Source organism: Pelobates fuscus, chromosome 5 (genome assembly GCF_036172605.1).
Source record: "Pelobates fuscus isolate aPelFus1 chromosome 5, aPelFus1.pri, whole genome shotgun sequence".
In the NCBI taxonomy this organism is placed as follows: domain Eukaryota; kingdom Metazoa; phylum Chordata; class Amphibia; order Anura; family Pelobatidae; genus Pelobates; species Pelobates fuscus.
Window position 1 is genome coordinate 17,174,365 of NC_086321.1, and position 15,504 is coordinate 17,189,868.

General features: G+C 59.0%; 1 protein-coding gene across 1 annotated transcript in view; it reads left to right on the forward strand.

Annotated features, from left to right (window-relative positions):
• Positions 1–1,918: 1,918 nt before the first annotated feature.
• POC5 (POC5 centriolar protein) overlaps positions 1,919–15,504 on the forward strand; it is a 55,813-nt gene continuing 42,227 nt past the window's right edge. The window contains exon 1 of the mRNA XM_063453612.1: positions 1,919–1,946. The gene's annotated coding sequence lies outside the window, so the exon portion shown is untranslated. The remainder of the gene's footprint in view (positions 1,947–15,504) is intronic.

Genomic DNA, 15,504 nt, shown 5'->3' on the forward strand with positions numbered 1-15,504 from the left:
GAGCGGTGGGTGGGGGCGGTAAATTAGAATAAGGGGGGGACCTAATGTCCTCCCCCTTGGCCCCCACCCCTGAGTGGTGGGTGGGGCCCCTAAATACTAATAAGGGGCCCCTAATGTCCTCCCACCCGAGCCCCCACCCCTGAACAGTGGGTGGGGGCCCTAAATTAGAATAAGAGGGGGCACCCAATGTCCTCCCCCTGGCCCCCACCCCTGAGCGGTGGGTGGGGACCCTAAATACTAATAAGGGGGGACCTATGTCCTCCCCCCCTGGACCCCACCCCTGAACGGTGGGTGGGGGCCCTAAATTAGAATAAGGGGGGGGCACCTAGTGTCCTCCCCCTGGCCCTCACCCCTGAGTGGTGGGTGGGGGCCCTAAATAACAATAAGGGGGGGAACTAATGTCCTCCCCCCTGGCCCCCACCCCTGAGCGGCAGGTGTGGGCCCTAAATAAAAATGTACCCCCCCCCCCCAAGGTGACTAGGGGTCCCTAAACCCCTAGTCACCCCCCTCCCAAAAAAAACCTAACCCCTACCTGGCCCCCTCACCCTAAAAATAATGAGGGGGGACCATTAACCAAGTACCTGTAAAATAAATAAAAATAAAACTTACTATTTGATGTTTTCTTTCTTCTAAAATCTTCTTTTTTCAGCCCTAAAAAAAGGGCAAATAAAATATCCATAATAACCGACGCACTGAAAAAAATAAAAAATAATCCATCTTCACCCATGGAGGGCTCCACGCAGACTGAGCTCTGCAGGGCGGGGGAAGGCTTATAAAGCCTTGTCCCACCCTGCAATTAGGCTAAGAACACTGATTGGTGGGTTTAAACCATCCAATCAGAGTGCTCTGACAGGTAAATGAAGAGACTGACAGGTAAGTCTCTACATTTACCTGTCACAGCACTCTGATTGGTTGGCTTGAAATCCACAAATCAGAGTGCTCTGTGTCATTTTTCACAGCATGGGAAAGTTCTTTGGAATTTCCCCCCCGCTGTGTAATTTGACTCATAACAACACTGTGATTGGTGGATTGAAAGTAACCAATCAGAGAGTTATGAGTCAAATTACACAGCGTTATAAAATTCCAAAGAATTGTTATTTAGGCCCTCACCCACCGCTCTGGGGTGGGGGCCAGGGGGGAGGACATTAGGTGCCCCCCTTATTAGTATTTAGGGCCCCCACCCACCGCTCAGGGGTGGGGGCCAGGGGTAAGGACATTAGGTCCACCCCCTTATTATAATTTAGGGCCCCTACCCGTGAGCGGGAATAAGGGGGGGGGGACCTATTGTCACTATTTTTTAATCGCAGTATAGCGAGTAGGGGCAAAATTTACTAATATTAAGTTATATTTACTTAGTATTAGTAAATTTGTCTGAAAGACCAATTTAGGTCTTTCAGCCTTTTGGTAGAAAACTCCCTAATACCGTGGGAATTAGGGAGTTATCTACTAAGCGGCTGCAAGTCCCGAAGTTCCGAAATTCTAAAGTTGCCGAAGTGCAAAACCAAACTGCCGAAGTCGCGAATTGCCGAAGTCCCGAATTGTGGAATGCCAAACCGAGAATTTTCCCCATGCACATGCCTACTTTCCAGGATGTAATGACAAGTCCTAATGTCATGAACGGGTTAAAGAGAAGCTGCAAAGAATATATCTTTATCATAAAGATTAAAAGATAAATAATATATTTAATTCCTATAGGAGATCTTAATTAAGATAATTGATATATTTAATTGCATAAGGAGATATTAATTAAGATAACTCATATATATATAGTTGCTTTAGGATATTGTTAATTAACTATTTACCTTCTCTTTAGCTTATACCACAGCTGTCAGGTTAATGGGTGTTACACCATTGTAGTGCATTCTTCCTGCCTCTCCCACATGACTGACCACGATTGTTAATATGTCCCAAAGAAGTAGCCAAAAGATTGGTGTCTGACCAGTCCTGTTTGTTACTTAATTTCTATATTCATCGGGCAAAGCAAGAGATGTGTGCACTTTAGATGTAGTCAAGCTGAGCAGGAGAACCAACTGGAATTTCCTGCTGTCCCGTCAGTAAGTTGGAAACCATTGGCACAGCTCTGTATTGCAATAAGTGACTGATAGGTGAAGTGATGGAACATATTGTTCAGAATTTTATAAATAGAAACAATTGCTACCAAATCTGCCAGAAGAAGATAGATAATATATTATATTTCATATTTTACTATAGTAGTGATGGTACCAAAGTTCTTTGGGTGCAGTTGTACATTTTTTTTTCCATTGTGTTTTTGTGCAACACCCAAAGCCCAGCTCTGTGCATGATAGACTATGACTGCAATTTAAACCGATGACTGTATCCTATCAAGCAGTGGAAGTCCCTTGAACAATAGGGTATGTCCCCATGGCTGCCCTCTGTCCCTAATACTAGCAGTGCCCCCCCCCCCCCCCCAGACACTACCACCCACTCCCATGGCTGCCCTCTACTACTAGCAGTGTGTCCCCAGACCCTACCACCCCCTCCCATGGCTGCCCTCTATCCCTATTACTAGCAGTGTCGCCCCAGACCCTAACACCACCTCCCATGGCTGCACTCTGCCCCCAACACCAGCAGTGCCCCCCCTCCCATGGCTGCCCTCTATCCCTATTACTAGCAGTGTCCCCCCTGACCCTACCATGCCCCCCCCCCCGCCCCATGGATGCCCTCTGCCACCAATACTAACAGTTTAGCCCCCCCCCCCATGGCTGCCCTCTGTCCCCAATACCAACAGTGTCCCACCCTTCCATGGCTGCCCTCTGCCCCCAGTACTATCAGTGCCCCCCCCTCCCATGGCTGCCCTCTGTCCCCAATACTAGCAGTGTGAACCACTGTCCCCCCTCCCATGGCAGTCATCTGCCCCCAATACTAGCAGTGCCACCCCTCCCATGGGTGCCCTCTGCCCTGCCCCCCCCAATACCTGCAGTGCCCCCCACTTCCATGGCTGCCCTCTGTCCCCAATACTAGCAGTGTCCCCCCTCCATGGCGTCCATCTGTCCCCAATACCAGCAGTGCCCCCCCCCCTCCCATGGCTGCCCTCTGTCCCCAATACCAGCTGTGTCCCCCCTCCCATGGCTGCCCTCTGCCCCCAATACTAGCAGTGTTCCCCCCTCCCATGGCTGCCCTCTGTCCCTAATACTAGCAGTGCCCCCCCCATGGCTTCCCTCTGTCCCTAATACTAGCAGTGTAGTCCCCCCCACCCATGGATGCCTTCTGTCCCTAATACTGGCAGTGTCCCCCCTCCCATGGCTGCCCTCTGTCCCTAATACTGGCAGTGCCCCCCCCCCGCTCCCATGGCTGCCTTCTGTCCCTAATACTAGCAGTGTCCCCCCCCTTCCATGGCTGTCCTCTGTCCCTGATACTAGCAGTGCCCCCCCCTTCCATGGCTGTCCTCTGTCCCTGATACTAGCAGTGCCCCCCCCCCCCTCTCATGGCCTCCCTCTGTCCCTAATACTAGCAGTGTGTCTCCCCCTCCCATGGCAGCCCTCTGCCCCAAATACTAGCAGTCCCCCCCCCACGGCTGCCCTCTGTCCCCAATACCAGCCGTGTCCCCCCCTCCCATGGCTGCCCTCTGTCCCTAAAACCAGCAGTGTCCCCCCCTCCCATGGCTGCCCTCTGTCCCTAATACCAGCAGTGTCCCCCCCCATGGCTGCCCGTCCCTAATACTAGCAGTGTCCCCCCCTCCCATGGCTGCCCTCTGTCCCTAATACCAGCCGTGTCCCCCCTCCCATGGCTGCCCTCTGTCCCTAAAACCAGCAGTGTCCCCCCCTCCCATGGCTGCCCTCTGTCCCTAATACTAGCAGTGTCCCCCCTCCCATGGCTGCCCTCTGTCCCTAATACCAGCAGTGTCCCCCCCCATGGCTGCCCTCTGTCCCTAATACTAGCAGTGTCCCCCCTCCCATGGCTTCCCTCTGTCCCTAATACTAGCAGTGTAGTCCCCCCCTCCCATGGCTGCCCTCTGTCCCTAATACTAGCAGTGCCCCCCCCCCCCTCCCATGGCCGCCCTCTGTCCCTAATACTAGCAGTGTGTCTCCCCCTCCCATGGCAGCCCTCTGTCCCCAATACTAGCAGTGTCCCTGCTCCCATGGCTGCCCTCTGTCCCTAATACTAGCAGTGTCCCCGCTCCCATGGCTGCCCTCTGTCCCTAATACTAGCAGTGTCCCCGCTCCCATGGCTGCCCTCTGTCCCTAATACTAGCAGTGTCCCCCCTCCCATGGCTGCCCTCTGTCCCTAATACTAGCAGTGTTCCCCCCTCCCATGGCTGCCCTCTGTCCCTAATACTAGCAGTGTCCCCGCTCCCATGGCTGCCCTCTGTCCCTAATACTAGCAGTGTCCCCCCTCCCATGGCTGCCCTCTGTCCATAATACTAGCAGTGTCACCCCTCCCATGGCTGCCCTCTGTCCCTAATACTAGCAGTGTCCCCCCTCCCATGGCTGCCCTCTGCCCCTAATACTAGCAGTGTCACCCCTCCCATGGCTGCCCTCTGTCCCTAATACTAGCAGTGTCCCCCCTCCCATGGCTGCCCTCTGCCCCTAATACTAGCAGTGTTCCCCCCTCCCATGGCTGCCCTCTGTCCCTAATACTAGCAGTGTCCCCGCTCCCATGGCTGCCCTCTGTCCCTAATACTAGCAGTGTCCCCCCTCCCATGGCTGCCCTCTGTCCATAATACTAGCAGTGTCACCCCTCCCATGGCTGCCCTCTGTCCCTAATACTAGCAGTGTCCCCCCTCCCATGGCTGCCCTCTGTCCATAATACTAGCAGTGTCACCCCTCCCATGGCTGCCCTCTGTCCCTAATACTAGCAGTGTCCCCCCTCCCATGGCTGCCCTCTGTCCCTAATACTAGCAGTGTCCCCGCTCCCATGGCTGCCCTCTGTCCCTAATACTAGCAGTGTCCCCCCCCTTCCATGGCTGTCCTCTGTCCCTGATACTAGCAGTGCCCCCCCTTCCATGGCTGTCCTCTGTCCCTGATACTAGCAGTGCCCCCCCCTCTCATGGCCTCCCTCTGTCCCTAATACTAGCAGTGTGTCTCCCCCCCCCCACGGCTTCCCTCTGTCCCTAATACCAGCCGTGTCCCCCCCTCCCATGGCTGCCCTCTGTCCCTAAAACCAGCAGTGTCCCCCCCTCCCATGGCTGCCCTCTGTCCCTAATACCAGCAGTGTCCCCCCCCATGGCTGCCCGTCCCTAATACTAGCAGTGTCCCCCCCTCCCATGGCTGCCCTCTGTCCCTAATACCAGCCGTGTCCCCCCTCCCATGGCTGCCCTCTGTCCCTAAAACCAGCAGTGTCCCCCCCTCCCATGGCTGCCCTCTGTCCCTAATACTAGCAGTGTCCCCCCTCCCATGGCTGCCCTCTGCCCCTAATACTAGCAGTGTCCCCCCTCCCATGGCTGCCCTCTGTCCCTAATACTAGCAGTGTCCCCGCTCCCATGGCTGCCCTCTGTCCCTAATACTAGCAGTGTCCCCCCCTCCCATGGCTGCCCTCTGTCCCCTAATACTAGCAGTGTCCCCCCCCCATGGCTTCCCTCTGTCCCTAATACTAGCAGTGTAGTCCCCCCCTCCCATGGCTGCCCTCTGTCCCTAATACTAGCAGTGTCCCCCCCTCCCATGGCTGCCCTCTGTCCCTAATACCAGCCGTGTCCCCCCTCCCATGGCTGCCCTCTGTCCCTAAAACCAGCATTGTCCCCCCCTCCCATGGCTGCCCTCTGTCCCCAATACCAGCAGTGTCCCCCCCCCCCCATGGCCGCCCTCTGTCCCTAATACTAGCAGTGTCCCCCCCTCCCATGGCTGCCCTCTGTCCCTAATACCAACAGTGTCCCCCCCTCCCATGGCTGCCCTCTGTCCCTAATACTAGCAGTGTCCCCCCCCCTCCCATGGCCGCCCTCTGTCCCTAATACTAGCAGTGTGTCTCCCCGCTCCCATGGCTGCCCTCTGTCCCTAATACTAGCAGTGTCCCCCCTCCCATGGCTGCCCTCTGCCCCTAATACTAGCAGTGTCCCCCCTCCCATGGCTGCCCTCTGTCCCTAATACTAGCAGTGACCCCCCCCCCCTCCCATGGCTGCCCTCTGGCCCCAATACTAGCAGTGCCACCCCTCCCATGGGTGCCCTCTGCCCCCCCCCCCATACCTGCAGTGCCCCCCACTTCCATGGCTGCCCTCTGTCCCCAATACTAGCAGTGTCCCCCCTCCATGGCGTCCATCTGTCCCCAATACCAGCAGTGCCCCCCCCCCTCCCATGGCTGCCCTCTGTCCCCAATACCAGCTGTGTCCCCCCTCCCATGGCTGCCCTCTGCCCCCAATACTAGCAGTGTTCCCCCCTCCCATGGCTGCCCTCTGTCCCTAATACTAGCAGTGTCCCCCCCATGGCTTCCCTCTGTCCCTAATACTAGCAGTGTAGTCCCCCCCACCCATGGATGCCTTCTGTCCCTAATACTGGCAGTGTCCCCCCTCCCATGGCTGCCCTCTGTCCCTAATACTGGCAGTGCCCCCCCCCTCCCATGGCTGCTTTCTGTCCCTAATACTAGCAGTGTCCCCCCCCTTCCATGGCTGTCCTCTGTCCCTGATACTAGCAGTGCCCCCCCCTTCCATGGCTGTCCTCTGTCCCTGATACTAGCAGTGCCCCCCCCCCTCTCATGGCCTCCCTCTGTCCCTAATACTAGCAGTGTGTCTCCCCCTCCCATGGCAGCCCTCTGCCCCAAATACTAGCAGTGCCCCCCCCCCACGGCTGCCCTCTGTCCCTAATACCAGCCGTGTCCCCCCCTCCCATGGCTGCCCTCTGTCCCTAAAACCAGCAGTGTCCCCCCCTCCCATGGCTGCCCTCTGTCCCTAATACCAGCAGTGTCCCCCCCCCATGGCTGCCCGTCCCTAATACTAGCAGTGTCCCCCCCTCCCATGGCTGCCCTCTGTCCCTAATACCAGCCGTGTCCCCCCTCCCATGGCTGCCCTCTGTCCCTAAAACCAGCAGTGTCCCCCCCTCCCATGGCTGCCCTCTGTCCCTAATACTAGCAGTGTCCCCCCTCCCATGGCTGCCCTCTGTCCCTAATACCAGCAGTGTCCCCCCCCATGGCTGCCCTCTGTCCCTAATACTAGCAGTGTCCCCCCTCCCATGGCTGCCCTCTGTCCCTAATACCAACAGTGTCCCCCCCTCCCATGGCTGCCCTCTGTCCCTAATACTAGCAGTGCCCCCCCCCCTCCCATGGCCGCCCTCTGTCCCTAATACTAGCAGTGTGTCTCCCCCTCCCATGGCAGCCCTCTGTCCCCAATACTAGCAGTGTCCCTGCTCCCATGGCTGCCCTCTGTCCCTAATACTAGCAGTGTCCCCGCTCCCATGGCTGCCCTCTGTCCCTAATACTAGCAGTGTCCCCGCTCCCATGGCTGCCCTCTGTCCCTAATACTAGCAGTGTCCCCCCTCCCATGGCTGCCCTCTGTCCCTAATACTAGCAGTGTTCCCCCCTCCCATGGCTGCCCTCTGTCCCTAATACTAGCAGTGTCCCCGCTCCCATGGCTGCCCCCTGTCCCTAATACTAGCAGTGTCCCCCCTCCCATGGCTGCCCTCTGTCCATAATACTAGCAGTGTCACCCCTCCCATGGCTGCCCTCTGTCCCTAATACTAGCAGTGTCCCCCCCTCCCATGGCTGCCCTCTGCCCCTAATACTAGCAGTGTCCCCCCTCCCATGGCTGCCCTCTGTCCCTAATACTAGCAGTGTCCCCGCTCCCATGGCTGCCCTCTGTCCCTAATACTAGCAGTGTCCCCCCCTCCCATGGCTGCCCTCTGTCCCCTAAAACTAGCAGTGTCCCCCCCCCATGGCTTCCTTCTGTCCCTAATACTAGCAGTGTAGTCCCCCCCTCCCATGGCTGCCCTCTGTCCCTAATACCAGCAGTGTCCCCCCCCCCCCCCATGGCTGCCCTCTGTCCCTACTACTAGCAGTGTCCCCCCCTCCCATGGCTGCCCTCTGTCCCTAATACCAGCCGTGTCCCCCCTCCCATGGCTGCCCTCTGTCCCTAAAACCAGCAGTGTCCCCCCCCTCCCATGGCTGCCCTCTGTCCCCAATACCAGCAGTGTCCCCCCCCCCATGGCCGCCCTCTGTCCCTAATACTAGCAGTGTCCCCCCCTCCCATGGCTGCCCTCTGTCCCTAATACTAGCAGTGCCCCCCCCCCTCCCATGGCCGCCCTCTGTCCCTAATACTAGCAGTGTGTCTCCCCGCTCCCATGGCTGCCCTCTGTCCCTAATACTAGCAGTGTCCCCCCTCCCATGGCTGCCCTCTGCCCCTAATACTAGCAGTGTCCCCGCTCCCATGGCTGCCCTCTGCCCCTAATACTAGCAGTGTCCCCCCCCCTCCCATGGCTGCCCTCTGTCCCTAATACTAGCAGTGTCCCCCCCCCCTCCCATGGCTGCCCTCTGGCCCTAATACTAGCAGTGTCCCCCCCTCCCATGGCTGCCCTCTGCCCCTAATACTAGCAGTGTCCCCCCCCCCTCGGCTGCCCTCTGTCCCTAATACTAGCAGTGTCCCCGCTCCCATGGCTGCCCTCTGTCCCTAATACTAGCAGTGTCCCCCCTCCCATGGCTGCCCTCTGCCCCTAATATTAGCAGTGTCCCCCCTCCCATGGCTGCCCTCTGTCCCCAATACTAGCAGTGTCCCCCCTCCCATGGCTGCCCTCTGTCCCCAATACTAGCAGTGTCCCCGCTCCCATGGCTGCCCTCTGTCCCTCATACTAGCAGTGTCCCCCCTCTCATGGCTGCCCTCTGTCCCTAATACTAGCAGTGCCCCCCCTCCCATGGCTGCCCTCTGTCCCTCATACTAGCAGTGTCCCCGCTCCCATGGCTGCCCTCTGTCCCTAATACTAGCAGTGTCCCCGCTCCCATGGCTGCCCTCTGTCACTAATACTAGCAGTGTCCCCGCTCCCATGGCTGCCCTCTGTCCCTCATACTAGCAGTGTCCCCCCTCCCATGGCTGCCCTCTGTCCCTAATACTAGCAGTGTCCCCCCTCCCATGGCTGCCCTCTGTCCCTCATACTAGCAGTGTCCCCCCTCCCATGGCTGCCCTCTGTCCCTCATACTAGCAGTGTCCCCGCGCCCATGGCTGCCCTCTGTCCCTAATACTAGCAGTGTCCCCGCTCCCATGGCTGCCCTCTGTCCCTAATACTAGCAGTGTCCCCCCTCCCATGGCTGCCCTCTGTCCCTCATACTAGCAGTGTCCCCGCTCCCATGGCTGCCCTCTGTCCCTAATACTAGCAGTGTCCCCGCTCCCATGGCTGCCCTCTGTCCCTAATACTAGCAGTGTCCCCGCTCCCATGGCTGCCCTCTGTCCCTCATACTAGCAGTGTCCCCCCTCCCATGGCTGCCCTCTGTCCCTAATACTAGCAGTGTCCCCCCTCCCATGGCTGCCCTCTGTCCCCAATACTAGCAGTGTCCCCCCTCCCATGGCTGCCCTCTGTCCCTCATACTAGCAGTGTCCCCCCTCCCATGGCTGCCCTCTGTCCCTCATACTAGCAGTGTCCCCGCGCCCATGGCTGCCCTCTGTCCCTAATACTAGCAGTGTCCCCGCGCCCATGGCTGCCCCCTGTCCCTAATACTAGCAGTGTCCCCCCTCCCATGGCTGCCCTCTGTCCCTAATACTAGCAGTGTCCCCGCGCCCATGGCTGCCCCCTGTCCCTAATACTAGCAGTGTCCCCGCTCCCATGGCTGCCCTCTGTCCCTCATACTAGCAGTGTCCCCCCTCCCATGGCTGCCCTCTGCCCCTAATACTAGCAGTGTCCCCCCTCCCATGGCTGCCCTCTGTCCCTAATACTAGCAGTGTCCCCGCTCCCATGGCTGCCCTCTGTCCCTAATACTAGCAGTGTCCCCCCTCCGATGGCTGCCCTCTGTCCTTAATACTAGCAGTGTCCCCCCTCCCATGGCTGCCCTCTGTCCCTAATACTAGCAGTGTCCCCGCGCCCATGGCTGCCCCCTGTCCCTAATACTAGCAGTGTCCCCCCTCCCATGGCTGCCCTCTGTCCCTAATACTAGCAGTGTCCCCCCTCCCATGGCTGCCCTCTGTCCCTAATACTAGCAGTGTCCCCACGCCCATGGCTGCCCCCTGTCCCTAATACTAGCAGTGTCCCCCCTCCCATGGCTGCCCTCTGTCCCTAATACTAGCAGTGCCCTCTGTCCCTAATACTAGCAGTGTCCCCGCGCCCATGGCTGCCCCCTGTCCCTAATACTAGCAGTGTCCCCCCTCCCATGGCTGCCCTCTGTCCCTAATACTAGCAGTGTCCCCCCTCCCATGGCTGCCCTCTGTCCCTAATACTAGCAGTGTCCCCGAGCCCATGGCTGCCCCCTGTCCCTAATACTAGCAGTGTCCCCCCTCCCATGGCTGCCCTCTGTCCCTAATACTAGCAGTGTTCCCCCCTCCCATGGCTGCCCTCTGCCCCTAATACTAGCAGTGTCCCCCCCCCTCCCATGGCTGCCCTCTGTCCCTAATACTAGCAGTGTCCCCGCTCCCATGGCTGCCCTCTGTCCCTAATACTAGCAGTGTCCCCGCTCCCATGGCTGCCCTCTGTCCCTCATACTAGCAGTGTCCCCCCTCCCATGGCTGCCCTCTGTCCCTAATACTAGCAGTGTCCCCCCCACCTCCCATGGCTGCCCTCTGTCCCTAATACTAGCAGTGTCCCCCCTCCCATGGCTGCCGTCTGTCCCTAATACTAGCAGTGTCCCCCCTCCCATGGCTGCCCTCTGTCCCTAATACTAGCAGTGTCCCCCCTCCCATGGCTGCCCTCTGTCCCTAATACTAGCAGTGTCACCCCCCCCCCCCTCCCATGGCTGCCCTCTGTCCCTAATACTAGCAGTGTCCCCGCTCCCATGGCTGCCCTCTGTCCCTAATACTAGCAGTGTCCCCGCTCCCATGGCTGCCCTCTGTCCCTCATACTAGCAGTGTCCCCCCTCCCATGGCTGCCCTCTGTCCCTAATACTAGCAGTGTCCCCCCCCCCCTCCCATGGCTGCCCTCTGTCCCTAATACTAGCAGTGTCCCCCCTCCCATGGCTGCCCTCTGTCCCTAATACTAGCAGTGTCCCCCCTCCCATGGCTGCCCTCTGTCCCTAATACTAGCAGTGTCCCCCCTCCCATGGCTGCCCTCTGTCCCTAATACTAGCAGTGTCACCCCTCCCATGGCTGCCCTCTGTCCCTAATACTAGCAGTGTCCCCCCTCCCATGGCTGCCCTCTGTCCCTAATACTAGCAGTGTCACCCCTCCCATGGCTGCCCTCTGTCCCTAATACTAGCAGTGTCCCCCCTCCCATGGCTGCCCTCTGTCCCTAATACTAGCAGTGTCCCCGCTCCCATGGCTGCCCTCTGTCCCTAATACTAGCAGTGTCCCCGCTCCCATGGCTGCCCTCTGTCCCTCATACTAGCAGTGTCCCCCCTCCCATGGCTGCCCTCTGTCCCTAATACTAGCAGTGTCCCCCCCCTCCCATGGCTGCCCTCTGTCCTTAATACTAGCAGTGTCCCCCCTCCCATGGCTGCCCTCTGTCCCTAATACTAGCAGTGTCCCCCCTCCCATGGCTGCCCTCTGTCCCTAATACTAGCAGTGTCCCCCCTCCCATGGCTGCCCTCTGTCCCTAATACTAGCAGTGTCCCCCCTCCCATGGCTGCCCTCTGTCCCTAATACTAGCAGTGTCCCCCCTCCCATGGCTGCCCTCTGTCCCTAATACTAGCAGTGCCCCCGCTCCCATGGCTGCCCCCTGTCCCTAATACTAGCAGTGTCCCCCCTCCCATGGCTGCCCTCTGTCCCTAATACTAGCAGTGTCCCCGTCCCCCCCTCCCATGGGTGCCCCCTGTCCCTAATACTAGCAGTGTCCCCCCTCCCATGGCTGCCCTCTGTCCCTAATACTAGCAGTGTCCCCCCCTCCCATGGCTGCCCTCTGCCCCTAATACTAGCAGTGTCCCCCCCCCCCTCCCATGGCTGCCCTCTGTCCCTAATACTAGCAGTGTCCCCGCTCCCATGGCTGCCCTCTGTCCCTAATACTAGCAGTGTCCCCGCTCCCATGGCTGCCCTCTGTCCCTCATACTAGCAGTGTCCCCCCTCCCATGGCTGCCCTCTGTCCCTAATACTAGCAGTGTCCCCCCCCCCCCTCCCATGGCTGCCCTCTGTCCCTAATACTAGCAGTGTCCCCCCTCCCATGGCTGCCCTCTGTCCCTAATACTAGCAGTGTCCCCCCTCCCATGGCTGCCCTCTGTCCCTAATACTAGCAGTGTCCCCCCTCCCATGGCTGCCCTCTGTCCCTAATACTAGCAGTGTCCCCCCTCCCATGGCTGCCCTCTGTCCCTAATACTAGCAGTGTCCCCCCTCCCATGGCTGCCCTCTGTCCCTAATACTAGCAGTGTCACCCCTCCCATGGCTGCCCTCTGTCCCTAATACTAGCAGTGTCTCCCCTCCCATGGCTGCCCTCTGTCCCTAATACTAGCAGTGTCCCCGCTCCCATGGCTGCCCTCTGTCCCTAATACTAGCAGTGTCCCCGCTCCCATGGCTGCCCTCTGTCCCTCATACTAGCAGTGTCCCCCCTCCCATGGCTGCCCCCTGTCCCTAATACTAGCAGTGTCCCCCCTCCCATGGCTGCCCTCTGCCCCTAATACTAGCAGTGTCCCCCCTCCCATGGCTGCCCTCTGTCCCTAATACTAGCAGTGTCCCCCCCCCCTCCCATGGCTGCCCTCTGTCCTTAATACTAGCAGTGGCCCCCCTCCCATGGCTGCCCTCTGTCCCTAATACTAGCAGTGTCCCCCCTCCCATGGCTGCCCTCTGTCCCTAATACTAGCAGTGTCCCCCCTCCCATGGCTGCCCTCTGTCCCTAATACTAGCAGTGTCCCCCCTCCCATGGCTGCCCTCTGTCCCTAATACTAGCAGTGTCCCCCCTCCCATGGCTGCCCCCTGTCCCTAATACTAGCAGTGTCCCCCCTCCCATGGCTGCCCTCTGTCCCTAATACTAGCAGTGTCCCCCCCCCCTCCCATGGCTGCCCCCTGTCCCTAATACTAGCAGTGTCCCCCCTCCCATGGCTGCCCCCTGTCCCTAATACTAGCAGTGTCCCCCCTCCCATGGCTGCCCTCTGTCCCTAATACTAGCAGTGTCCCCGTCCCCCCCTCCCATGGCTGCCCCCTGTCCCTAATACTAGCAGTGTCCCCGCTCCCATGGCTGCCCCCTGTCCCTAATACTAGCAGTGTCCCCCCTCCCATGGCTGCCCCCTGTCCCTAGTACTAGCAGTGTCCCCGTCCCCCCCTCCCATGGCTGCCCCCTGTCCCTAATACTAGCAGTGTCCCCGCTCCCATGGCTGCCCTCTGTCCCTAATACTAGCAGTGGCCCCTCTCCCATGGCTGCCCCCTGTCCCTAATACTAGCAGTGTCCCCCCTCCCATGGCTGCCCCCTGTCCCTAATACTAGCAGTGTCCCCCCTCCCATGGCTGCCCCCTGTCCCTAATACTAGCAGTGTCCCCCCTCCCATGGATGCCTTCTGTCCCTAATACTAGCAGTGTCCCCCCTCCCATGGATGCCTTCTGTCCCTAATACTAGCAGTGTCCCCCCTCCCATGGATGCCTTCTGTCCCTAATACTAGCAGTGTCCCCCCTCCCATGGCTGCCCCCTGTCCCTAATACTAGCAGTGTCCCCCCTCCCATGGCTGCCCCCTGTCCCTAATACTAGCAGTGTCCCCCCTCCCATGGCTGCCCTCTGTCCCTAATACTAGCAGTGTCCCCGTCCCCCCCTCCCATGGCTGCCCCCTGTCCCTAATACTAGCAGTGTCCCCGCTCCCATGGCTGCCCCCTGTCCCTAATACTAGCAGTGTCCCCCCTCCCATGGCTGCCCGCTGCTCCCGCCGTGCCGCCCGCCCCAGGCGCGGTTTTCCCGGTCCCAGACACAGACTGTATCTCTATGGTAAGCGTGTTGTTGCTATAGAAACCGCAGCCTGGCGTTAGCGAGAGCAGCAGTTACAGGAAGTGAGGCGGAAGCAGCAAATCTCCAACCAATCAGCGCGCAGCTTGCACCGACACCGCCCAATCCGGAGCTCGCTTCTAGGGTGACCTGTTTGAAACTCTGCGTGTCAGCTGGACGGGGAATCTGTCACCGAAATAACCAAATAACCAGCAAAACAGGTAACACCGTCCGCCATCCCCCAGATAACCAGCTAACACCGTCCGCCATCCCCCAGATAACCAGCTAACACCGACCGCCATCCCCCAGATAACCAGCTAACACCGTCCGCCATCCCCCCAGATAACCAACTAACACCGACCGCCATCCCCCAGATAACCAGCTAACACCGTCCGCCATCCCCCAGATAACCAGCTAACACCGACCGCCATCCCCCAGATAACCAGCTAACACCGACCGCCATCCCCCAGATAACCAGCTAACACCGTCCGCCATCCCCCCAGATAACCAGCTAACACCGTCCGCCATCCCCCAGATAACCAGCTAACACCGACCGCCATCCCCCAGATAACCAGCTAACACCGTCCGCCATCCCCCCAGATAACCAGCTAACACCGACCGCCATCCCCCAGATAACCAGCTAACACCGACCGCCATCCCCCAGATAACCAGCTAACACCGTCCGCCATCCCCCAGATAACCAGCTAACACCGACCCCCATCCCCCAGATAACCAGCTAACACCGTCCGCCATCCCCCAGATAACCAGCTAACACCGTCCGCCATCCCCCAGATAACCAGCTAACACCGTCCGCCATCCCCCAGATAACCAGCTAACACCGACCGCCATCCCCCAGATATCCAGCTAACACCGACCCCCCCATCCCCCAGATATCCAGCTAACACCGACCCCCCCCCAGATATCCAGCTAACACCGACCCCCCCATCCCCCAGATATCCAGCTAACACCGACCCCCCCCCAGATAACCAGCTAACACCGACCCCCAGATAACCAGCTAACACCGACCCCCAGATAACCAGCTAACACCGACCCCCAGATAACCAGCTAACACCGACCCCCAGATAACCAGCTAACACCGACCCCCAGATAACCAGCTAACACCGACCCCCAGATAACCAGCTAACACCGACCCCCAGATAACCAGCTAACACCGACCCCCAGATAACCAGCTAACACCGACCCCCAGATAACCAGCTAACACCGACCCCCAGATAACCAGCTAACACCGACCCCCAGATAACCAGCTAACACCGACCCCCAGATAACCAGCTAACACCGACCCCCAGATAACCAGCTAACACCGACCCCCAGATAACCAGCTAACACCGTCCGCCATCCCCCCAGATAACCAGCTAACACCGACCGCCATCCCCCCAGATAACCAGCTAACACCGACCCCCCCATCCCCCAGATAACCAGCTAACACCGACCATCCCCCAGATAACCAGCTAACACCGTCCGCCATCCCCCCAGATAACCAGCTAACACCGACCGCCATCCCCCCAGATAACCAGCTAACACCGACCCCCCCATCCCCCAGATAACCAGCTAACACCGACCCCCCCATCCCCCAGATAACC